General features: G+C 52.9%; 11 non-coding genes across 11 annotated transcripts; all 11 read left to right on the top strand.

Moving 5' to 3' along the window:
* The first annotated feature begins 1,961 nt into the window (after positions 1-1,961).
* trnay-gua (transfer RNA tyrosine (anticodon GUA)) lies at positions 1,962-2,053 on the top strand. The gene is given in 2 exon segments: positions 1,962-1,998; positions 2,018-2,053. It is a non-coding gene; the product is annotated as a tRNA-Tyr (tRNA).
* Positions 2,054-3,212: 1,159 nt separating this feature from the next.
* trnay-gua (transfer RNA tyrosine (anticodon GUA)) lies at positions 3,213-3,304 on the top strand. The gene is given in 2 exon segments: positions 3,213-3,249; positions 3,269-3,304. It is a non-coding gene; the product is annotated as a tRNA-Tyr (tRNA).
* Positions 3,305-4,463: 1,159 nt separating this feature from the next.
* trnay-gua (transfer RNA tyrosine (anticodon GUA)) lies at positions 4,464-4,555 on the top strand. Its single transcript is given in 2 exon segments — positions 4,464-4,500; positions 4,520-4,555. It is a non-coding gene; the product is annotated as a tRNA-Tyr (tRNA).
* A 1,159-nt stretch (positions 4,556-5,714) lies between these two features.
* trnad-guc (transfer RNA aspartic acid (anticodon GUC)) lies at positions 5,715-5,806 on the top strand. The gene is given in 2 exon segments: positions 5,715-5,751; positions 5,771-5,806. It is a non-coding gene; the product is annotated as a tRNA-Asp (tRNA).
* A 1,159-nt stretch (positions 5,807-6,965) lies between these two features.
* Positions 6,966-7,057, top strand: trnay-gua (transfer RNA tyrosine (anticodon GUA)). The gene is given in 2 exon segments: positions 6,966-7,002; positions 7,022-7,057. It is a non-coding gene; the product is annotated as a tRNA-Tyr (tRNA).
* A 1,159-nt stretch (positions 7,058-8,216) lies between these two features.
* Positions 8,217-8,308, top strand: trnay-gua (transfer RNA tyrosine (anticodon GUA)). The gene is given in 2 exon segments: positions 8,217-8,253; positions 8,273-8,308. It is a non-coding gene; the product is annotated as a tRNA-Tyr (tRNA).
* Positions 8,309-10,718: 2,410 nt separating this feature from the next.
* On the top strand, positions 10,719-10,810 carry trnay-gua (transfer RNA tyrosine (anticodon GUA)). Its single transcript is given in 2 exon segments — positions 10,719-10,755; positions 10,775-10,810. It is a non-coding gene; the product is annotated as a tRNA-Tyr (tRNA).
* Positions 10,811-14,471: 3,661 nt separating this feature from the next.
* On the top strand, positions 14,472-14,563 carry trnay-gua (transfer RNA tyrosine (anticodon GUA)). The gene is given in 2 exon segments: positions 14,472-14,508; positions 14,528-14,563. It is a non-coding gene; the product is annotated as a tRNA-Tyr (tRNA).
* A 3,661-nt stretch (positions 14,564-18,224) lies between these two features.
* On the top strand, positions 18,225-18,316 carry trnay-gua (transfer RNA tyrosine (anticodon GUA)). The gene is given in 2 exon segments: positions 18,225-18,261; positions 18,281-18,316. It is a non-coding gene; the product is annotated as a tRNA-Tyr (tRNA).
* A 2,410-nt stretch (positions 18,317-20,726) lies between these two features.
* Positions 20,727-20,818, top strand: trnay-gua (transfer RNA tyrosine (anticodon GUA)). The gene is given in 2 exon segments: positions 20,727-20,763; positions 20,783-20,818. It is a non-coding gene; the product is annotated as a tRNA-Tyr (tRNA).
* A 1,159-nt stretch (positions 20,819-21,977) lies between these two features.
* On the top strand, positions 21,978-22,069 carry trnay-gua (transfer RNA tyrosine (anticodon GUA)). Its single transcript is given in 2 exon segments — positions 21,978-22,014; positions 22,034-22,069. It is a non-coding gene; the product is annotated as a tRNA-Tyr (tRNA).
* Positions 22,070-23,616: the final 1,547 nt, after the last annotated feature.

Below are 23,616 nucleotides of genomic sequence, written 5' to 3'. Positions count from 1 at the left end.
CAAGCAGGATTTCTCTGCCGGTCGCGGAGCTGCGTGGCGGCGAGTGCGAAGAGGCTACTGAGGAGCAAACTAAAGCACCGTGCACAAAGCGACCGGGGAATTAGCTCAAATGGTAGAGTGCTCGCTTAGCATGTGAGAGGTAGCGGGATCGATGCCCGCATTCTCCACTTTCCTTTTGGCTTAGAGCAATTATTCAGAACGAAATGGGCTCTCGCGTCACTGAACCCCTGTCAGACGGGAAAAACGGACAGCAAATCTTTTTCTGCCATGTCGTCAGCAAGATTTCTTGCTTTTCACATCCAGCAAAGGTGAGAGAAGCCCAAAAAACGACTTTGCCAGCACTGACGCCTTCTCCGAAGATTCAACTCAGGATCTTCGCATTAGGAGACTGACGTGCTGCCTGCTGCGCTGAGAAGGCACTTGCCATGCAAGCGGCCAGGCAGCGCTGCCATGTGGGGCATCTTGCAAGGTGTTTACATTTATAACGCGCTGTTTGCAAAAAACTCCGAGCCAGATAGGAGTCAAACCTACAATCTTCTGATTTGTAGTCAGACGCGTTATCCAGGCTGTGGAGAGTAGCTGGCAGCTCACAGTCCCACCAACGCTGCGGCACGAGCAGGTACCGATGACGCGCACGTGACTCCGCCAGGCCAGAAGCGTCAAAATGCGCACGGCAAACTATCGGCAAACAAAAGCACCTTTGCCGCTTCCCTTCGATAGCTCAGCTGGTGGAGCGGAGGACTGTAGTGGAATACAAAGCAAAGTCATCCTTAGGTCGCTGGTTCAATTCCGGCTCGAAGGAGCTCGTGTGCTTTTGCAGTAAGCGGGTGGTAAGCAGCATTTCGCTCAAAGCTCCTCTCTTCACTTTATAGTGCATCATGTTGCCACGAAGGCACAAGACACCTCTTTTTCTTGTCTCGAACTTTAATGCTCTCTGCGTCCACCAGCACACAGCTGTTTTGCTTGAGCATTTGTGTCTGCTCACCAGCAGGGAGTGCCATTGAGCAGCAACACTTTGAAACACTCAGCACTCACTTTCAGGCAAAAGAAGTCGTCTATCAGTCAGACAGCGCTCTCGGCTGCTCCCTCACGCTCGGGACGGCCGCCACTTTCCGCTCACCTCGCTTCCCTGCCGCAGTCTCGGGGTCTTCTCGGCTTCTTTCATCGTTGCTGTGGCTTCACGTCCTACTGCTGCTCGGCAACGCCGATTGGAGCAAAGTATTTAATGAAGTCAAGGAGTGGGCCAATCCTCAAGCAGGATTTCTCTGCCGGTCGCGGAGCTGCGTGGCGGCGAGTGCGAAGAGGCTACTGAGGAGCAAACTAAAGCACCATGCACAAAGCGACCGGGGAATTAGCTCAAATGGTAGAGCGCTCGCTTAGCATGTGAGAGGTAGCGGGATCGATGCCCGCATTCTCCACTTTCCTTTTGGCTTGGAGCAATTATTCAGAACGAAATGGGCTCTCGCGTCACTGAACCCCTGTCAGACGGGAAAAACGGACAGCAAATCTTTTTCTGCCATGTCGTCAGCAAGATTTCTTGCTTTTCACATCCAGCAAAGGTGAGAGAAGCCCAAAAAACGACTTTGCCAGCACTGACGCCTTCTCCGAAGATTCAACTCAGGATCTTCGCATTAGGAGACTGACGTGCTGCCTGCTGCGCTGAGAAGGCACTTGCCATGCAAGCGGCCAGGCAGCGCTGCCATGTGGGGCATCTTGCAAGGTGTTTACATTTATAACGCGCTGTTTGCAAAAAACTCCGAGCCAGATAGGAGTCAAACCTACAATCTTCTGATTTGTAGTCAGACGCGTTATCCAGGCTGTGGAGAGTAGCTGGCAGCTCACAGTCCCACCAACGCTGCGGCACGAGCAGGTACCGATGACGCGCACGTGACTCCGCCAGGCCAGAAGCATCAAAATGCGCACGGCAAACTATCGGCAAACAAAAGCACCTTTGCCGCTTCCCTTCGATAGCTCAGCTGGTAGAGCGGAGGACTGTAGTGGAATACAAAGCAAAGTCATCCTTAGGTCGCTGGTTCAATTCCGGCTCGAAGGAGCTCGTGTGCTTTTGCAGTAAGCGGGTGGTAAGCAGCATTTCGCTCAAAGCTCCTCTCTTCACTTTATAGTGCATCATGTTGCCACGAAGGCACAAGACACCTCTTTTTCTTGTCTCGAACTTTAATGCTCTCTGCGTCCACCAGCACACAGCTGTTTTGCTTGAGCATTTGTGTCTGCTCACCAGCAGGGAGTGCCATTGAGCAGCAACACTTTGAAACACTCAGCACTCACTTTCAGGCAAAAGAAGTCGTCTATCAGTCAGACGGTGCTCTCGGCTGCTCCCTCACGCTCGGGACGGCCGCCACTTTCCGCTCACCTCGCTTCCCTGCCGCAGTCTCGGCGTCTTCTCGGCTTCTTTCATCGTTGCTGTGGCTTCACGTCCTACTGCTGCTCGGCAACGCCGATTGGAGCAAAGTATTTAATGAAGTCAAGGAGTGGGCCAATCCTCAAGCAGGATTTCTCTGCCGGTCGCGGAGCTGCGTGGCGGCGAGTGCGAAGAGGCTACTGAGGAGCAAACTAAAGCACCGTGCACAAAGCGACCGGGGAATTAGCTCAAATGGTAGAGCGCTCGCTTAGCATGTGAGAGGTAGCGGGATCGATGCCCGCATTCTCCACTTTCCTTTTGGCTTAGAGCAATTATTCAGAACGAAATGGGCTCTCGCGTCACTGAACCCCTGTCAGACGGGAAAAACGGACAGCAAATCTTTTTCTGCCATGTCGTCAGCAAGATTTCTTGCTTTTCACATCCAGCAAAGGTGAGAGAAGCCCAAAAAACGACTTTGCCAGCACTGACGCCTTCTCCGAAGATTCAACTCAGGATCTTCGCATTAGGAGACTGACGTGCTGCCTGCTGCGCTGAGAAGGCACTTGCCATGCAAGCGGCCAGGCAGCGCTGCCATGTGGGGCATCTTGCAAGGTGTTTACATTTATAACGCGCTGTTTGCAAAAAACTCCGAGCCAGATAGGAGTCAAACCTACAATCTTCTGATTTGTAGTCAGACGCGTTATCCAGGCTGTGGAGAGTAGCTGGCAGCTCACAGTCCCACCAACGCTGCGGCACGAGCAGGTACCGATGACGCGCACGTGACTCCGCCAGGCCAGAAGCGTCAAAATGCGCACGGCAAACTATCGGCAAACAAAAGCACCTTTGCCGCTTCCCTTCGATAGCTCAGCTGGTAGAGCGGAGGACTGTAGTGGAATACAAAGCAAAGTCATCCTTAGGTCGCTGGTTCAATTCCGGCTCGAAGGAGCTCGTGTGCTTTTGCAGTAAGCGGGTGGTAAGCAGCATTTCGCTCAAAGCTCCTCTCTTCACTTTATAGTGCATCATGTTGCCACGAAGGCACAAGACACCTCTTTTTCTTGTCTCGAACTTTAATGCTCTCTGCGTCCACCAGCACACAGCTGTTTTGCTTGAGCATTTGTGTCTGCTCACCAGCAGGGAGTGCCATTGAGCAGCAACACTTTGAAACACTCAGCACTCACTTTCAGGCAAAAGAAGTCGTCTATCAGTCAGACGGCGCTCTCGGCTGCTCCCTCACGCTCGGGACGGCCGCCACTTTCCGCTCACCTCGCTTCCCTGCCGCAGTCTCGGCGTCTTCTCGGCTTCTTTCATCGTTGCTGTGGCTTCACGTCCTACTGCTGCTCGGCAACGCCGATTGGAGCAAAGTATTTAATGAAGTCAAGGAGTGGGCCAATCCTCAAGCAGGATTTCTCTGCCGGTCGCGGAGCTGCGTGGCGGCGAGTGCGAAGAGGCTACTGAGGAGCAAACTAAAGCACCGTGCACAAAGCGACCGGGGAATTAGCTCAAATGGTAGAGCGCTCGCTTAGCATGTGAGAGGTAGCGGGATCGATGCCCGCATTCTCCACTTTCCTTTTGGCTTAGAGCAATTATTCAGAACGAAATGGGCTCTCGCGTCACTGAACCCCTGTCAGACGGGAAAAACGGACAGCAAATCTTTTTCTGCCATGTCGTCAGCAAGATTTCTTGCTTTTCACATCCAGCAAAGGTGAGAGAAGCCCAAAAAACGACTTTGCCAGCACTGACGCCTTCTCCGAAGATTCAACTCAGGATCTTCGCATTAGGAGACTGACGTGCTGCCTGCTGCGCTGAGAAGGCACTTGCCATGCAAGCGGCCAGGCAGCGCTGCCATGTGGGGCATCTTGCAAGGTGTTTACATTTATAACGCGCTGTTTGCAAAAAACTCCGAGCCAGATAGGAGTCAAACCTACAATCTTCTGATTTGTAGTCAGACGCGTTATCCAGGCTGTGGAGAGTAGCTGGCAGCTCACAGTCCCACCAACGCTGCGGCACGAGCAGGTACCGATGATGCGCACGTGACTCCGCCAGGCCAGAAGCGTCAAAATGCGCACGGCAAACTATCGGCAAACAAAAGCACCTTTGCCGCTTCCCTTCGATAGCTCAGCTGGTAGAGCGGAGGACTGTAGTGGAATACAAAGCAAAGTCATCCTTAGGTCGCTGGTTCAATTCCGGCTCGAAGGAGCTCGCGTGCTTTTGCAGTAAGCGGGTGGTAAGCAGCATTTCGCTCAAAGCTCCTCTCTTCACTTTATAGTGCATCATGTTGCCACGAAGGCACAAGACACCTCTTTTTCTTGTCTCGAACTTTAATGCTCTCTGCGTCCACCAGCACACAGCTGTTTTGCTTGAGCATTTGTGTCTGCTCACCAGCAGGGAGTGCCATTGAGCAGCAACACTTTGAAACACTCAGCACTCACTTTCAGGCAAAAGAAGTCGTCTATCAGTGAGACAGCGCTCTCGGCTGCTCCCTCACGCTCGGGACGGCCGCCACTTTCCGCTCACCTCGCTTCCCTGCCGCAGTCTCGGGATCTTCTCGGCTTCTTTCATCGTTGCTGTGGCTTCACGTCCTACTGCTGCTCGGCAACGCCGATTGGAGCAAAGTATTTAATGAAGTCAAGGAGTGGGCCAATCCTCAAGCAGGATTTCTCTGCCGGTCGCGGAGCTGCGTGGCGGCGAGTGCGAAGAGGCTACTGAGGAGCAAACTAAAGCACCATGCACAAAGCGACCGGGGAATTAGCTCAAATGGTAGAGCGCTCGCTTAGCATGTGAGAGGTAGCGGGATCGATGCCCGCATTCTCCACTTTCCTTTTGGCTTAGAGCAATTATTCAGAACGAAATGGGCTCTCGCGTCACTGAACCCCTGTCAGACGGGAAAAACGGACAGCAAATCTTTTTCTGCCATGTCGTCAGCAAGATTTCTTGCTTTTCACATCCAGCAAAGGTGAGAGAAGCCCAAAAAACGACTTTGCCAGCACTGACGCCTTCTCCGAAGATTCAACTCAGGATCTTCGCATTAGGAGACTGACGTGCTGCCTGCTGCGCTGAGAAGGCACTTGCCATGCAAGCGGCCAGGCAGCGCTGCCATGTGGGGCATCTTGCAAGGTGTTTACATTTATAACGCGCTGTTTGCAAAAAACTCCGAGCCAGATAGGAGTCAAACCTACAATCTTCTGATTTGTAGTCAGACGCGTTATCCAGACTGTGGAGAGTAGCTGGCAGCTCACAGTCCCACCAACGCTGCGGCACGAGCAGGTACCGATGACGCGCACGTGACTCCGCCAGGCCAGAAGCGTCAAAATGCGCACGGCAAACTATCGGCAAACAAAAGCTCCTTTGCCGCTTCCCTTCGATAGCTCAGCTGGTAGAGCGGAGGACTGTCGTGGAATACAAAGCAAAGTCATCCTTAGGTCGCTGGTTCAATTCCGGCTCGAAGGAGCTCGTGTGCTTTTGCAGTAAGCGGGTGGTAAGCAGCATTTCGCTCAAAGCTCCTCTCTTCACTTTATAGTGCATCATGTTGCCACGAAGGCACAAGACACCTCTTTTTCTTGTCTCGAACTTTAATGCTCTCTGCGTCCACCAGCACACAGCTGTTTTGCTTGAGCATTTGTGTCTGCTCACCAGCAGGGAGTGCCATTGAGCAGCAACACTTTGAAACACTCAGCACTCACTTTCAGGCAAAAGAAGTCGTCTATCAGTCAGACAGCGCTCTCGGCTGCTCCCTCACGCTCGGGACGGCCGCCACTTTCCGCTCACCTCGCTTCTCTGCCGCAGTCTCGGGGTCTTCTCGGCTTCTTTCATCGTTGCTGTGGCTTCACGTCCTACTGCTGCTCGGCAACGCCGATTGGAGCAAAGTATTTAATGAAGTCAAGGAGTGGGCCAATCCACAAGCAGGATTTCTCTGCCGGTCGCGGAGCTGCGTGGCGGCGAGTGCGAAGAGGCTACTGAGGAGCAAACTAAAGCACCGTGCACAAAGCGACCGGGGAATTAGCTCAAATGGTAGAGTGCTCGCTTAGCATGTGAGAGGTAGCGGGATCGATGCCCGCATTCTCCACTTTCCTTTTGGCTTAGAGCAATTATTCAGAACGAAATGGGCTCTCGCGTCACTGAACCCCTGTCAGACGGGAAAAACGGACAGCAAATCTTTTTCTGCCATGTCGTCAGCAAGATTTCTTCCTTTTCACATCCAGCAAAGGTGAGAGAAGCCCAAAAAACGACTTTGCCAGCACTGACGCCTTCTCCGAAGATTCAACTCAGGATCTTCGCATTAGGAGACTGACGTGCTGCCTGCTGCGCTGAGAAGGCACTTGCCATGCAAGCGGCCAGGCAGCGCTGCCATGTGGGGCATCTTGCAAGGTGTTTACATTTATAACGCGCTGTTTGCAAAAAACTCCGAGCCAGATAGGAGTCAAACCTACAATCTTCTGATTTGTAGTCAGACGCGTTATCCAGGCTGTGGAGAGTAGCTGGCAGCTCACAGTCCCACCAACGCTGCGGCACGAGCAGGTACCGATGACGCGCACGTGACTCCGCCAGGCCAGAAGCGTCAAAATGCGCACGGCAAACTATCGGCAAACAAAAGCACCTTTGCTGCTTCCCTTCGATAGCTCAGCTGGTAGAGCGGAGGACTGTAGTAGAATACAAAGCAAAGTCATCCTTAGGTCGCTGGTTCAATTCCGGCTCGAAGGAGCTCGTGTGCTTTTGCAGTAAGCGGGTGGTAAGCAGCATTTCGCTCAAAGCTCCTCTCTTCACTTTATAGTGCATCATGTTGCCACGAAGGCACAAGACACCTCTTTTTCTTGTCTCGAACTTTAATGCTCTCTGCGTCCACCAGCACACAGCTGTTTTGCTTGAGCATTTGTGTCTGCTCACCAGCAGGGAGTGCCATTGAGCAGCAACACTTTGAAACACTCAGCACTCACTTTCAGGCAAAAGAAGTCGTCTATCAGTCAGACAGCGCTCTCGGCTGCTCCCTCACGCTCGGGACGGCCGCCACTTTCCGCTCACCTCGCTTCCCTGCCGCAGTCTCGGGGTCTTCTCGGCTTCTTTCATCGTTGCTGTGGCTTCACGTCCTACTGCTGCTCGGCAACGCCGATTGGAGCAAAGTATTTAATGAAGTCAAGGAGTGGGCCAATCCTCAAGCAGGATTTCTCTGCCGGTCGCGGAGCTGCGTGGCGGCGAGTGCGAAGAGGCTACTGAGGAGCAAACTAAAGCACCATGCACAAAGCGACCGGGGAATTAGCTCAAATGGTAGAGCGCTCGCTTAGCATGTGAGAGGTAGCGGGATCGATGCCCGCATTCTCCACTTTCCTTTTGGCTTGGAGCAATTATTCAGAACGAAATGGGCTCTCGCGTCACTGAACCCCTGTCAGACGGGAAAAACGGACAGCAAATCTTTTTCTGCCATGTCGTCAGCAAGATTTCTTGCTTTTCACATCCAGCAAAGGTGAGAGAAGCCCAAAAAACGACTTTGCCAGCACTGACGCCTTCTCCGAAGATTCAACTCAGGATCTTCGCATTAGGAGACTGACGTGCTGCCTGCTGCGCTGAGAAGGCACTTGCCATGCAAGCGGCCAGGCAGCGCTGCCATGTGGGGCATCTTGCAAGGTGTTTACATTTATAACGCGCTGTTTGCAAAAAACTCCGAGCCAGATAGGAGTCAAACCTACAATCTTCTGATTTGTAGTCAGACGCGTTATCCAGGCTGTGGAGAGTAGCTGGCAGCTCACAGTCCCACCAACGCTGCGGCACGAGCAGGTACCGATGACGCGCACGTGACTCCGCCAGGCCAGAAGCGTCAAAATGCGCACGGCAAACTATCGGCAAACAAAAGCACCTTTGCCGCTTCCCTTCGATAGCTCAGCTGGTAGAGCGGAGGACTGTAGTGGAATACAAAGCAAAGTCATCCTTAGGTCGCTGGTTCAATTCCGGCTCGAAGGAGCTCGCGTGCTTTTGCAGTAAGCGGGTGGTAAGCAGCATTTCGCTCAAAGCTCCTCTCTTCACTTTATAGTGCATCATGTTGCCACGAAGGCACAAGACACCTCTTTTTCTTGTCTCGAACTTTAATGCTCTCTGCGTCCACCAGCACACAGCTGTTTTGCTTGAGCATTTGTGTCTGCTCACCAGCAGGGAGTGCCATTGAGCAGCAACACTTTGAAACACTCAGCACTCACTTTCAGGCAAAAGAAGTCGTCTATCAGTCAGACGGCGCTCTCGGCTGCTCCCTCACGCTCGGGACGGCCGCCACTTTCCGCTCACCTCGCTTCCCTGCCGCAGTCTCGGCGTCTTCTCGGCTTCTTTCATCGTTGCTGTGGCTTCACGTCCTACTGCTGCTCGGCAACGCCGATTGGAGCAAAGTATTTAATGAAGTCAAGGAGTGGGCCAATCCTCAAGCAGGATTTCTCTGCCGGTCGCGGAGCTGCGTGGCGGCGAGTGCGAAGAGGCTACTGAGGAGCAAACTAAAGCACCGTGCACAAAGCGACCGGGGAATTAGCTCAAATGGTAGAGCGCTCGCTTAGCATGTGAGAGGTAGCGGGATCGATGCCCGCATTCTCCACTTTCCTTTTGGCTTAGAGCAATTATTCAGAACGAAATGGGCTCTCGCGTCACTGAACCCCTGTCAGACGGGAAAAACGGACAGCAAATCTTTTTCTGCCATGTCGTCAGCAAGATTTCTTGCTTTTCACATCCAGCAAAGGTGAGAGAAGCCCAAAAAACGACTTTGCCAGCACTGACGCCTTCTCCGAAGATTCAACTCAGGATCTTCGCATTAGGAGACTGACGTGCTGCCTGCTGCGCTGAGAAGGCACTTGCCATGCAAGCGGCCAGGCAGCGCTGCCATGTGGGGCATCTTGCAAGGTGTTTACATTTATAACGCGCTGTTTGCAAAAAACTCCGAGCCAGATAGGAGTCAAACCTACAATCTTCTGATTTGTAGTCAGACGCGTTATCCAGGCTGTGGAGAGTAGCTGGCAGCTCACAGTCCCACCAACGCTGCGGCACGAGCAGGTACCGATGACGCGCACGTGACTCCGCCAGGCCAGAAGCGTCAAAATGCGCACGGCAAACTATCGGCAAACAAAAACACCTTTGCCGCTTCCCTTCGATAGCTCAGCTGGTGGAGCGGAGGACTGTAGTGGAATACAAAACAAAGTCATCCTTAGGTCGCTGGTTCAATTCCGGCTCGAAGGAGCTCGCGTGCTTTTGCAGTAAGCGGGTGGTAAGCAGCATTTCGCTCAAAGCTCCTCTCTTCACTTTATAGTGCATCATGTTGCCACGAAGGCACAAGACACCTCTTTTTCTTGTCTCGAACTTTAATGCTCTCTGCGTCCACCAGCACACAGCTGTTTTGCTTGAGCATTTGTGTCTGCTCACCAGCAGGGAGTGCCATTGAGCAGCAACACTTTGAAACACTCAGCACTCACTTTCAGGCAAAAGAAGTCGTCTATCAGTCAGACAGCGCTCTCGGCTGCTCCCTCACGCTCGGGACGGCCGCCACTTTCCGCTCACCTCGCTTCCCTGCCGCAGTCTCGGGGTCTTCTCGGCTTCTTTCATCGTTGCTGTGGCTTCACGTCCTACTGCTGCTCGGCAACGCCGATTGGAGCAAAGTATTTAATGAAGTCAAGGAGTGGGCCAATCCTCAAGCAGGATTTCTCTGCCGGTCGCGGAGCTGCGTGGCGGCGAGTGCGAAGAGGCTACTGAGGAGCAAACTAAAGCACCATGCACAAAGCGACCGGGGAATTAGCTCAAATGGTAGAGCGCTCGCTTAGCATGTGAGAGGTAGCGGGATCGATGCCCGCATTCTCCACTTTCCTTTTGGCTTGGAGCAATTATTCAGAACGAAATGGGCTCTCGCGTCACTGAACCCCTGTCAGACGGGAAAAACGGACAGCAAATCTTTTTCTGCCATGTCGTCAGCAAGATTTCTTGCTTTTCACATCCAGCAAAGGTGAGAGAAGCCCAAAAAACGACTTTGCCAGCACTGACGCCTTCTCCGAAGATTCAACTCAGGATCTTCGCATTAGGAGACTGACGTGCTGCCTGCTGCGCTGAGAAGGCACTTGCCATGCAAGCGGCCAGGCAGCGCTGCCATGTGGGGCATCTTGCAAGGTGTTTACATTTATAACGCGCTGTTTGCAAAAAACTCCGAGCCAGATAGGAGTCAAACCTACAATCTTCTGATTTGTAGTCAGACGCGTTATCCAGGCTGTGGAGAGTAGCTGGCAGCTCACAGTCCCACCAACGCTGCGGCACGAGCAGGTACCGATGACGCGCACGTGACTCCGCCAGGCCAGAAGCGTCAAAATGCGCACGGCAAACTATCGGCAAACAAAAGCACCTTTGCCGCTTCCCTTCGATAGCTCAGCTGGTAGAGCGGAGGACTGTAGTGGAATACAAAGCAAAGTCATCCTTAGGTCGCTGGTTCAATTCCGGCTCGAAGGAGCTCGCGTGCTTTTGCAGTAAGCGGGTGGTAAGCAGCATTTCGCTCAAAGCTCCTCTCTTCACTTTATAGTGCATCATGTTGCCACGAAGGCACAAGACACCTCTTTTTCTTGTCTCGAACTTTAATGCTCTCTGCGTCCACCAGCACACAGCTGTTTTGCTTGAGCATTTGTGTCTGCTCACCAGCAGGGAGTGCCATTGAGCAGCAACACTTTGAAACACTCAGCACTCACTTTCAGGCAAAAGAAGTCGTCTATCAGTCAGACGGCGCTCTCGGCTGCTCCCTCACGCTCGGGACGGCCGCCACTTTCCGCTCACCTCGCTTCCCTGCCGCAGTCTCGGCGTCTTCTCGGCTTCTTTCATCGTTGCTGTGGCTTCACGTCCTACTGCTGCTCGGCAACGCCGATTGGAGCAAAGTATTTAATGAAGTCAAGGAGTGGGCCAATCCTCAAGCAGGATTTCTCTGCCGGTCGCGGAGCTGCGTGGCGGCGAGTGCGAAGAGGCTACTGAGGAGCAAACTAAAGCACCGTGCACAAAGCGACCGGGGAATTAGCTCAAATGGTAGAGCGCTCGCTTAGCATGTGAGAGGTAGCGGGATCGATGCCCGCATTCTCCACTTTCCTTTTGGCTTAGAGCAATTATTCAGAACGAAATGGGCTCTCGCGTCACTGAACCCCTGTCAGACGGGAAAAACGGACAGCAAATCTTTTTCTGCCATGTCGTCAGCAAGATTTCTTGCTTTTCACATCCAGCAAAGGTGAGAGAAGCCCAAAAAACGACTTTGCCAGCACTGACGCCTTCTCCGAAGATTCAACTCAGGATCTTCGCATTAGGAGACTGACGTGCTGCCTGCTGCGCTGAGAAGGCACTTGCCATGCAAGCGGCCAGGCAGCGCTGCCATGTGGGGCATCTTGCAAGGTGTTTACATTTATAACGCGCTGTTTGCAAAAAACTCCGAGCCAGATAGGAGTCAAACCTACAATCTTCTGATTTGTAGTCAGACGCGTTATCCAGGCTGTGGAGAGTAGCTGGCAGCTCACAGTCCCACCAACGCTGCGGCACGAGCAGGTACCGATGACGCGCACGTGACTCCGCCAGGCCAGAAGCGTCAAAATGCGCACGGCAAACTATCGGCAAACAAAAACACCTTTGCCGCTTCCCTTCGATAGCTCAGCTGGTGGAGCGGAGGACTGTAGTGGAATACAAAACAAAGTCATCCTTAGGTCGCTGGTTCAATTCCGGCTCGAAGGAGCTCGCGTGCTTTTGCAGTAAGCGGGTGGTAAGCAGCATTTCGCTCAAAGCTCCTCTCTTCACTTTATAGTGCATCATGTTGCCACGAAGGCACAAGACACCTCTTTTTCTTGTCTCGAACTTTAATGCTCTCTGCGTCCACCAGCACACAGCTGTTTTGCTTGAGCATTTGTGTCTGCTCACCAGCAGGGAGTGCCATTGAGCAGCAACACTTTGAAACACTCAGCACTCACTTTCAGGCAAAAGAAGTCGTCTATCAGTGAGACAGCGCTCTCGGCTGCTCCCTCACGCTCGGGACGGCCGCCACTTTCCGCTCACCTCGCTTCCCTGCCGCAGTCTCGGGGTCTTCTCGGCTTCTTTCATCGTTGCTGTGGCTTCACGTCCTACTGCTGCTCGGCAACGCCGATTGGAGCAAAGTATTTAATTAAGTCAAGGAGTGGGCCAATCCTCAAGCAGGATTTCTCTGCCGATCGCGGAGCTGCGTGGCGGCGAGTGCGAAGAGGCTACTGAGGAGCAAACTAAAGCACCATGCACAAAGCGACCGGGGAATTAGCTCAAATGGTAGAGCGCTCGCTTAGCATGTGAGAGGTAGCGGGATCGATGCCCGCATTCTCCACTTTCCTTTTGGCTTAGAGCAATTATTCAGAACGAAATGGGCTCTCGCGTCACTGAACCCCTGTCAGACGGGAAAAACGGACAGCAAATCTTTTTCTGCCATGTCGTCAGCAAGATTTCTTGCTTTTCACATCCAGCAAAGGTGAGAGAAGCCCAAAAAACGACTTTGCCAGCACTGACGCCTTCTCCGAAGATTCAACTCAGGATCTTCGCATTAGGAGACTGACGTGCTGCCTGCTGCGCTGAGAAGGCACTTGCCATGCAAGCGGCCAGGCAGCGCTGCCATGTGGGGCATCTTGCAAGGTGTTTACATTTATAACGCGCTGTTTGCAAAAAACTCCGAGCCAGATAGGAGTCAAACCTACAATCTTCTGATTTGTAGTCAGACGCGTTATCCAGGCTGTGGAGAGTAGCTGGCAGCTCACAGTCCCACCAACGCTGCGGCACGAGCAGGTACCGATGACGCGCACGTGACTCCGCCAGGCCAGAAGCGTCAAAATGCGCACGGCAAACTATCGGCAAACAAAAACACCTTTGCCGCTTCCCTTCGATAGCTCAGCTGGTGGAGCGGAGGACTGTAGTGGAATACAAAACAAAGTCATCCTTAGGTCGCTGGTTCAATTCCGGCTCGAAGGAGCTCGCGTGCTTTTGCAGTAAGCGGGTGGTAAGCAGCATTTCGCTCAAAGCTCCTCTCTTCACTTTATAGTGCATCATGTTGCCACGAAGGCACAAGACACCTCTTTTTCTTGTCTCGAACTTTAATGCTCTCTGCGTCCACCAGCACACAGCTGTTTTGCTTGAGCATTTGTGTCTGCTCACCAGCAGGGAGTGCCATTGAGCAGCAACACTTTGAAACACTCAGCACTCACTTTCAGGCAAAAGAAGTCGTCTATCAGTCAGACAGCGCTCTCGGCTGCTCCCTCACGCTCGGGACGGCCGCCACTTTCCGCTCACCTCGCTTCCCTGCCGCAGTCTCGGGGTCTTCTCGGCTTCTTTCATCGTTGCTGTGGCTTCACGTCCTACTGCTGCTCGGCAACGCCGATTGGAGCAAAGTATTTAATGAAGTCAAGGAGTGGGCCAATCCTCAAGCAGGATTTCTCTGCCGATCGCGGAGCTGCGTGGCGGCGAGTGCGAAGAGGCTACTGAGGAGCAAACTAAAGCACCATGCACAAAGCGACCGGGGAATTAGCTCAAATGGTAGAGCGCTCGCTTAGCATGTGAGAGGTAGCGGGATCGATGCCCGCATTCTCCACTTTCCTTTTGGCTTAGAGCAATTATTCAGAACGAAATGGGCTCTCGCGTCACTGAACCCCTGTCAGACGGGAAAAACGGACAGCAAATCTTTTTCTGCCATGTCGTCAGCAAGATTTCTTGCTTTTCACATCCAGCAAAGGTGAGAGAAGCCCAAAAAACGACTTTGCCAGCACTGACGCCTTCTCCGAAGATTCAACTCAGGATCTTCGCATTAGGAGACTGACGTGCTGCCTGCTGCGCTGAGAAGGCACTTGCCATGCAAGCGGCCAGGCAGCGCTGCCATGTGGGGCATCTTGCAAGGTGTTTACATTTATAACGCGCTGTTTGCAAAAAACTCCGAGCCAGATAGGAGTCAAACCTACAATCTTCTGATTTGTAGTCAGACGCGTTATCCAGGCTGTGGAGAGTAGCTGGCAGCTCACAGTCCCACCAACGCTGCGGCACGAGCAGGTACCGATGACGCGCACGTGACTCCGCCAGGCCAGAAGCGTCAAAATGCGCACGGCAAACTATCGGCAAACAAAAGCACCTTTGCCGCTTCCCTTCGATAGCTCAGCTGGTAGAGCGGAGGACTGTAGTGGAATACAAAGCAAAGTCATCCTTAGGTCGCTGGTTCAATTCCGGCTCGAAGGAGCTCGCGTGCTTTTGCAGTAAGCGGGTGGTAAGCAGCATTTCGCTCAAAGCTCCTCTCTTCACTTTATAGTGCATCATGTTGCCACGAAGGCACAAGACACCTCTTTTTCTTGTCTCGAACTTTAATGCTCTCTGCGTCCACCAGCACACAGCTGTTTTGCTTGAGCATTTGTGTCTGCTCACCAGCAGGGAGTGCCATTGAGCAGCAACACTTTGAAACACTCAGCACTCACTTTCAGGCAAAAGAAGTCGTCTATCAGTCAGACAGCGCTCTCGGCTGCTCCCTCACGCTCGGGACGGCCGCCACTTTCCGCTCACCTCGCTTCCCTGCCGCAGTCTCGGGGTCTTCTCGGCTTCTTTCATCGTTGCTGTGGCTTCACGTCCTACTGCTGCTCGGCAACGCCGATTGGAGCAAAGTATTTAATGAAGTCAAGGAGTGGGCCAATCCTCAAGCAGGATTTCTCTGCCGGTCGCGGAGCTGCGTGGCGGCGAGTGCGAAGAGGCTACTGAGGAGCAAACTAAAACACCATGCACAAAGCGACCGGGGAATTAGCTCAAATGGTAGAGCGCTCGCTTAACATGTGAGAGGTAGCGGGATCGATGCCCGCATTCTCCACTTTCCTTTTGGCTTAGAGCAATTATTCAGAACGAAATGGGCTCTCGCGTCACTGAACCCCTGTCAGACGGGAAAAACGGACAGCAAATCTTTTTCTGCCATGTCGTCAGCAAGATTTCTTGCTTTTCACATCCAGCAAAGGTGAGAGAAGCCCAAAAAACGACTTTGCCAGCACTGACGCCTTCTCCGAAGATTCAACTCAGGATCTTCGCATTAGGAGACTGACGTGCTGCCTGCTGCGCTGAGAAGGCACTTGCCATGCAAGCGGCCAGGCAGCGCTGCCATGTGGGGCATCTTGCAAGGTGTTTACATTTATAACGCGCTGTTTGCAAAAAACTCCGAGCCAGATAGGAGTCAAACCTACAATCTTCTGATTTGTAGTCAGACGCGTTATCCAGGCTGTGGAGAGTAGCTGGCAGCTCACAGTCCCACCAACGCTGCGGCACGAGCAGGTACCGATGACGCGCACGTGACTCCGCCAGGCCAGAAGCGTCAAAATGCGCACGGCAAACTATCGGCAAACCAAAGCACCTTTGCCGCTTCACTTCGATAGCTCAGCTGGTAGAGCGGAGGACTGTAGTGGAATACAAAGCAAAGTCATCCTTAGGTCGCTGGTTCAATTCCGGCTCGAAGGAGCTCGCGTGCTTTTGCAGTAAGCGGGTGGTAAGCAGCATTTCGCTCAAAGCTCCTCTCTTCATTTTATAGTGCATCATGTTGCCACGAAGGCACAAGACACCTCTTTTTCTTGTCTCGAACTTTAATGCTCTCTGCGTCCACCAGCACTCAGCTGTTTTGCTTGAGCATTTGTGTCTGCTCACCAGCAGGGAGTGCCATTGAGCAGCAACACTTTGAAACACTCAGCACTCACTTTCAGGCAAAAGAAGTCGTCTATCAGTCAGACAACGCTCTCGGCTGCTCCCCCACGCTCGGGACGGCCGCCACTTTCCGCTCACCTCGCTTCCCTGCCGCAGTCTCGGGGTCTTCTCGGCTTCTTTCATCGTTGCTGTGGCTTCACGTCCTACTGCTGCTCGGCAACGCCGATTGGAGCAAAGTATTTAATGAAGTCAAGGAGTGGGCCAATCCTCAAGCAGGATTTCTCTGCCGGTCGCGGAGCTGCGTGGCGGCGAGTGCGAAGAGGCTACTGAGGAGCAAACTAAAACACCATGCACAAAGCGACCGGGGAATTAGCTCAAATGGTAGAGCGCTCGCTTAGCATGTGAGAGGTAGCGGGATCGATGCCCGCATTCTCCACTTTCCTTTTGGCTTAGAGCAATTATTCAGAACGAAATGGGCTCTCGCGTCACTGAACCCCTGTCAGACGGGAAAAACGGACAGCAAATCTTTTTCTGCCATGTCGTCAGCAAGATTTCTTGCTTTTCACATCCAGCAAAGGTGAGAGAAGCCCAAAAAACGACTTTGCCAGCACTGACGCCTTCTCCGAAGATTCAACTCAGGATCTTCGCATTAGGAGACTGACGTGCTGCCTGCTGCGCTGAGAAGGCACTTGCCATGCAAGCGGCCAGGCAGCGCTGCCATGTGGGGCATCTTGCAAGGTGTTTACATTTATAACGCGCTGTTTGCAAAAAACTCCGAGCCAGATAGGAGTCAAACCTACAATCTTCTGATTTGTAGTCAGACGCGTTATCCAGGCTGTGGAGAGTAGCTGGCAGCTCACAGTCCCACCAACGCTGCGGCACGAGCAGGTACCGATGACGCGCACGTGACTCCGCCAGGCCAGAAGCGTCAAAATGCGCACGGCAAACTATCGGCAAACAAAAACACCTTTGCCGCTTCCCTTCGATAGCTCAGCTGGTGGAGCGGAGGACTGTAGTGGAATATAAAACAAAGTCATCCTTAGGTCGCTGGTTCAATTCCGGCTCGAAGGAGCTCGCGTGCTTTTGCAGTAAGCGGGTGGTAAGCAGCATTTCGCTCAAAGCTCCTCTCTTCACTTTATAGTGCATCATGTTGCCACGAAGGCACAAGACACCTCTTTTTCTTGTCTCGAACTTTAATGCTCTCTGCGTCCACCAGCACACAGCTGTTTTGCTTGAGCATTTGTGTCTGCTCACCAGCAGGGAGTGCCATTGAGCAGCAACACTTTGAAACACTCAGCACTCACTTTCAGGCAAAAGAAGTCGTCTATCAGTCAGACAGCGCTCTCGGCTGCTCCCTCACGCTCGGGACGGCCGCCACTTTCCGCTCACCTCGCTTCCCTGCCGCAGTCTCGGGGTCTTCTCGGCTTCTTTCATCGTTGCTGTGGCTTCACGTCCTACTGCTGCTCGGCAACGCCGATTGGAGCAAAGTATTTAATGAAGTCAAGGAGTGGGCCAATCCTCAAGCAGGATTTCTCTGCCGGTCGCGGAGCAGCGTGGCGGCGAGTGCGAAGAGGCTACTGAGGAGCAAACTAAAGCACCATGCACAAAGCGACCGGGGAATTAGCTCAAATGGTAGAGCGCTCGCTTAGCATGTGAGAGGTAGCGGGATCGATGCCCGCATTCTCCACTTTCCTTTTGGCTTAGAGCAATTATTCAGAACGAAATGGGCTCTCGCGTCACTGAACCCCTGTCAGACGGGAAAAACGGACAGCAAATCTTTTTCTGCCATGTCGTCAGCAAGATTTCTTGCTTTTCACATCCAGCAAAGGTGAGAGAAGCCCAAAAAACGACTTTGCCAGCACTGACGCCTTCTCCGAAGATTCAACTCAGGAACTTCGCATTAGGAGACTGACGTGCTGCCTGCTGCGCTGAGAAGGCACTTGCCATGCAAGCGGCCAGGCAGCGCTGCCATGTGGGGCATCTTGCAAGGTGTTTACATTTATAACGCGCTGTTTGCAAAAAACTCCGAGCCCGATAGGAGTCAAACCTACAATCTTCTGATTTGTAGTCAGACGCGTTATCCAGGCTGTGGAGAGTAGCTGGCAGCTCACAGTCCCACCAACGCTGCGGCACGAGCAGGTACCGATGACGCGCACGTGACTCCGCCAGGCCAGAAGCGTCAAAATGCGCACGGCAAACTATCGGCAAACAAAAGCACCTTTGCCGCTTCCCTTCGATAGCTCAGCTGGTAGAGCGGAGGACTGTAGTGGAATACAAAGCAAAGTCATCCTTAGGTCGCTGGTTCAATTCCGGCTCGAAGGAGCTCGCGTGCTTTTGCAGTAAGCGGGTGGTAAGCAGCATTTCACTCAAAGCTCCTCTCTTCACTTTATAGTGCATCATGTTGCCACGAAGGCACAAGACACCTCTTTTTCTTGTCTCGAACTTTAATGCTCTCTGCGTCCACCAGCACACAGCTGTTTTGCTTGAGCATTTGTGTCTGCTCACCAGCAGGGAGTGCCATTGAGCAGCAACACTTTGAAACACTCAGCACTCACTTTCAGGCAAAAGAAGTCGTCTATCAGTCAGACAGCGCTCTCGGCTGCTCCCTCACGCTCGGGACGGCCGCCACTTTCCGCTCACCTCGCTTCCCTGCCGCAGTCTCGGGGTCTTCTCGGCTTCTTTCATCGTTGCTGTGGCTTCACGTCCTACTGCTGCTCGGCAACGCCGATTGGAGCAAAGTATTTAATGAAGTCAAGGAGTGGGCCAATCCTCAAGCAGGATTTCTCTGCCGATCGCGGAGCTGCGTGGCGGCGAGTGCGAAGAGGCTACTGAGGAGCAAACTAAAGCACCATGCACAAAGCGACCGGGGAATTAGCTCAAATGGTAGAGCGCTCGCTTAGCATGTGAGAGGTAGCGGGATCGATGCCCGCATTCTCCACTTTCCTTTTGGCTTAGAGCAATTATTCAGAACGAAATGGGCTCTCGCGTCACTGAACCCCTGTCAGACGGGAAAAACGGACAGCAAATCTTTTTCTGCCATGTCGTCAGCAAGATTTCTTGCTTTTCACATCCAGCAAAGGTGAGAGAAGCCCAAAAAACGACTTTGCCAGCACTGACGCCTTCTCCGAAGATTCAACTCAGGATCTTCGCATTAGGAGACTGACGTGCTGCCTGCTGCGCTGAGAAGGCACTTGCCATGCAAGCGGCCAGGCAGCGCTGCCATGTGGGGCATCTTGCAAGGTGTTTACATTTATAACGCGCTGTTTGCAAAAAACTCCGAGCCAGATAGGAGTCAAACCTACAATCTTCTGATTTGTAGTCAGACGCGTTATCCAGGCTGTGGAGAGTAGCTGGCAGCTCACAGTCCCACCAACGCTGCGGCACGAGCAGGTACCGATGACGCGCACGTGACTCCGCCAGGCCAGAAGCGTCAAAATGCGCACGGCAAACTATCGGCAAACAAAAACACCTTTGCCGCTTCCCTTCGATAGCTCAGCTGGTGGAGCGGAGGACTGTAGTGGAATACAAAACAAAGTCATCCTTAGGTCGCTGGTTCAATTCCGGCTCGAAGGAGCTCGCGTGCTTTTGCAGTAAGCGGGTGGTAAGCAGCATTTCGCTCAAAGCTCCTCTCTTCACTTTATAGTGCATCATGTTGCCACGAAGGCACAAGACACCTCTTTTTCTTGTCTCGAACTTTAATGCTCTCTGCGTCCACCAGCACACAGCTGTTTTGCTTGAGCATTTGTGTCTGCTCACCAGCAGGGAGTGCCATTGAGCAGCAACACTTTGAAACACTCAGCACTCACTTTCAGGCAAAAGAAGTCGTCTATCAGTCAGACAGCGCTCTCGGCTGCTCCCTCACGCTCGGGACGGCCGCCACTTTCCGCTCACCTCGCTTCCCTGCCGCAGTCTCGGGGTCTTCTCGGCTTCTTTCATCGTTGCTGTGGCTTCACGTCCTACTGCTGCTCGGCAACGCCGATTGGAGCAAAGTATTTAATGAAGTCAAGGAGTGGGCCAATCCTCAAGCAGGATTTCTCTGCCGATCGCGGAGCTGCGTGGCGGCGAGTGCGAAGAGGCTACTGAGGAGCAAACTAAAACACCATGCACAAAGCGACCGGGGAATTAGCTCAAATGGTAGAGCGCTCGCTTAGCATGTGAGAGGTAGCGGGATCGATGCCCGCATTCTCCACTTTCCTTTTGGCTTAGAGCAATTATTCAGAACGAAATGGGCTCTCGCGTCACTGAACCCCTGTCAGACGGGAAAAACGGACAGCAAATCTTTTTCTGCCATGTCGTCAGCAAGATTTCTTGCTTTTCACATCCAGCAAAGGTGAGAGAAGCCCAAAAAACGACTTTGCCAGCACTGACGCCTTCTCCGAAGATTCAACTCAGGATCTTCGCATTAGGAGACTGACGTGCTGCCTGCTGCGCTGAGAAGGCACTTGCCATGCAAGCGGCCAGGCAGCGCTGCCATGTGGGGCATCTTGCAAGGTGTTTACATTTATAACGCGCTGTTTGCAAAAAACTCCGAGCCAGATAGGAGTCAAACCTACAATCTTCTGATTTGTAGTCAGACGCGTTATCCAGGCTGTGGAGAGTAGCTGGCAGCTCACAGTCCCACCAACGCTGCGGCACGAGCAGGTACCGATGACGCGCACGTGACTCCGCCAGGCCAGAAGCGTCAAAAAGAGCACGGCAAACTATCGGCAAACAAAAGCACCTTTGCCGCTTCCCTTCGATAGCTCAGCTGGTAGAGCGGAGGACTGTAGTGGAATACAAAGCAAAGTCATCCTTAGGTCGCTGGTTCAATTCCGGCTCGAAGGAGCTCGCGTGCTTTTGCAGTAAGCGGGTGGTAAGCAGCATTTCGCTCAAAGCTCCTCTCTTCACTTTATAGTGCATCATGTTGCCACGAAGGCACAAGACACCTCTTTTTCTTGTCTCGAACTTTAATGCTCTCTGCGTCCACCAGCACACAGCTGTTTTGCTTGAGCATTTGTGTCTGCTCACCAGCAGGGAGTGCCATTGAGCAGCAACACTTTGAAACACTCAGCACTCACTTTCAGGCAAAAGAAGTCGTCTATCAGTCAGACAGCGCTCTCGGCTGCTCCCTCACGCTCGGGACGGCCGCCACTTTCCGCTCACCTCGCTTCCCTGCCGCAGTCTCGGGGTCTTCTCGGCTTCTTTCATCGTTGCTGTGGCTTCACGTCCTACTGCTGCTCGGCAACGCCGATTGGAGCAAAGTATTTAATGAAGTCAAGGAGTGGGCCAATCCTCAAGCAGGATTTCTCTGCCGGTCGCGGAGCAGCGTGGCGGCGAGTGCGAAGAGGCTACTGAGGAGCAAACTAAAGCACCATGCACAAAGCGACCGGGGAATTAGCTCAAATGGTAGAGCGCTCGCTTAGCATGTGAGAGGTAGCGGGATCGATGCCCGCATTCTCCACTTTCCTTTTGGCTTAGAGCAATTATTCAGAACGAAATGGGCTCTCGCGTCACTGAACCCCTGTCAGACGGGAAAAACGGACAGCAAATCTTTTTCTGCCATGTCGTCAGCAAGATTTCTTGCTTTTCACATCCAGCAAAGGTGAGAGAAGCCCAAAAAACGACTTTGCCAGCACTGACGCCTTCTCCGAAGATTCAACTCAGGAACTTCGCATTAGGAGACTGACGTGCTGCCTGCTGCGCTGAGAAGGCACTTGCCATGCAAGCGGCCAGGCAGCGCTGCCATGTGGGGCATCTTGCAAGGTGTTTACATTTATAACGCGCTGTTTGCAAAAAACTCCGAGCCAGATAGGAGTCAAACCTACAATCTTCTGATTTGTAGTCAGACGCGTTATCCAGGCTGTGGAGAGTAGCTGGCAGCTCACAGTCCCACCAACGCTGCGGCACGAGCAGGTACCGATGACGCGCACGTGACTCCACCAGGCCAGAAGCGTCAAAATGCGCACGGCAAACTATCGGCAAACAAAAGCACCTTTGCCGCTTCCCTTCGATAGCTCAGCTGGTAGAGCGGAGGACTGTAGTGGAATACAAAGCAAAGTCATCCTTAGGTCGCTGGTTCAATTCCGGCTCGAAGGAGCTCGCGTGCTTTTGCAGTAAGCGGGTGGTAAGCAGCATTTCGCTCAAAGCTCCTCTCTTCACTTTATAGTGCATCATGTTGCCACGAAGGCACAAGACACCTCTTTTTCTTGTCTCGAACTTTAATGCTCTCTGCGTCCACCAGCACACAGCTGTTTTGCTTGAGCATTTGTGTCTGCTCACCAGCAGGGAGTGCCATTGAGCAGCAACACTTTGAAACACTCAGCACTCACTTTCAGGCAAAAGAAGTCGTCTATCAGTCAGACAGCGCTCTCGGCTGCTCCCTCACGCTCGGGACGGCCGCCACTTTCCGCTCACCTCGCTTCCCTGCCGCAGTCTCGGGGTCTTCTCGGCTTCTTTCATCGTTGCTGTGGCTTCACGTCCTACTGCTGCTCGGCAACGCCGATTGGAGCAAAGTATTTAATGAAGTCAAGGAGTGGGCCAATCCTCAAGCAGGATTTCTCTGCCGATCGCGGAGCTGCGTGGCGGCGAGTGCGAAGAGGCTACTGAGGAGCAAACTAAAGCACCATGCACAAAGCGACCGGGGAATTAGCTCAAATGGTAGAGCGCTCGCTTAGCATGTGAGAGGTAGCGGGATCGATGCCCGCATTCTCCACTTTCCTTTTGGCTTAGAGCAATTATTCAGAACGAAATGGGCTCTCGCGTCACTGAACCCCTGTCAGACGGGAAAAACGGACAGCAAATCTTTTTCTGCCATGTCGTCAGCAAGATTTCTTGCTTTTCACATCCAGCAAAGGTGAGAGAAGCCCAAAAAACGACTTTGCCAGCACTGACGCCTTCTCCGAAGATTCAACTCAGGATCTTCGCATTAGGAGACTGACGTGCTGCCTGCTGCGCTGAGAAGGCACTTGCCATGCAAGCGGCCAGGCAGCGCTGCCATGTGGGGCATCTTGCAAGGTGTTTACATTTATAACGCGCTGTTTGCAAAAAACTCCGAGCCAGATAGGAGTCAAACCTACAATCTTCTGATTTGTAGTCAGACGCGTTATCCAGGCTGTGGAGAGTAGCTGGCAGCTCACAGTCCCACCAACGCTGCGGCACGAGCAGGTACCGATGACGCGCACGTGACTCCGCCAGGCCAGAAGCGTCAAAATGCGCACGGCAAACTATCGGCAAACAAAAACACCTTTGCCGCTTCCCTTCGATAGCTCAGCTGGTGGAGCGGAGGACTGTAGTGGAATACAAAACAAAGTCATCCTTAGGTCGCTGGTTCAATTCCGGCTCGAAGGAGCTCGCGTGCTTTTGCAGTAAGCGGGTGGTAAGCAGCATTTCGCTCAAAGCTCCTCTCTTCACTTTATAGTGCATCATGTTGCCACGAAGGCACAAGACACCTCTTTTTCTTGTCTCGAACTTTAATGCTCTCTGCGTCCACCAGCACACAGCTGTTTTGCTTGAGCATTTGTGTCTGCTCACCAGCAGGGAGTGCCATTGAGCAGCAACACTTTGAAACACTCAGCACTCACTTTCAGGCAAAAGAAGTCGTCTATCAGTCAGACAGCGCTCTCGGCTGCTCCCTCACGCTCGGG

This window comes from Somniosus microcephalus, unplaced genomic scaffold (assembly GCF_052327205.1).
Source record: "Somniosus microcephalus isolate GS21.2 unplaced genomic scaffold, FLI_Smic_1.0 scaffold63, whole genome shotgun sequence".
Classification (NCBI taxonomy): domain Eukaryota; kingdom Metazoa; phylum Chordata; class Chondrichthyes; order Squaliformes; family Somniosidae; genus Somniosus; species Somniosus microcephalus.
Note: the sequence above shows the minus strand (reverse complement) of the source record. Positions and strands in the feature narration are given on the sequence as shown.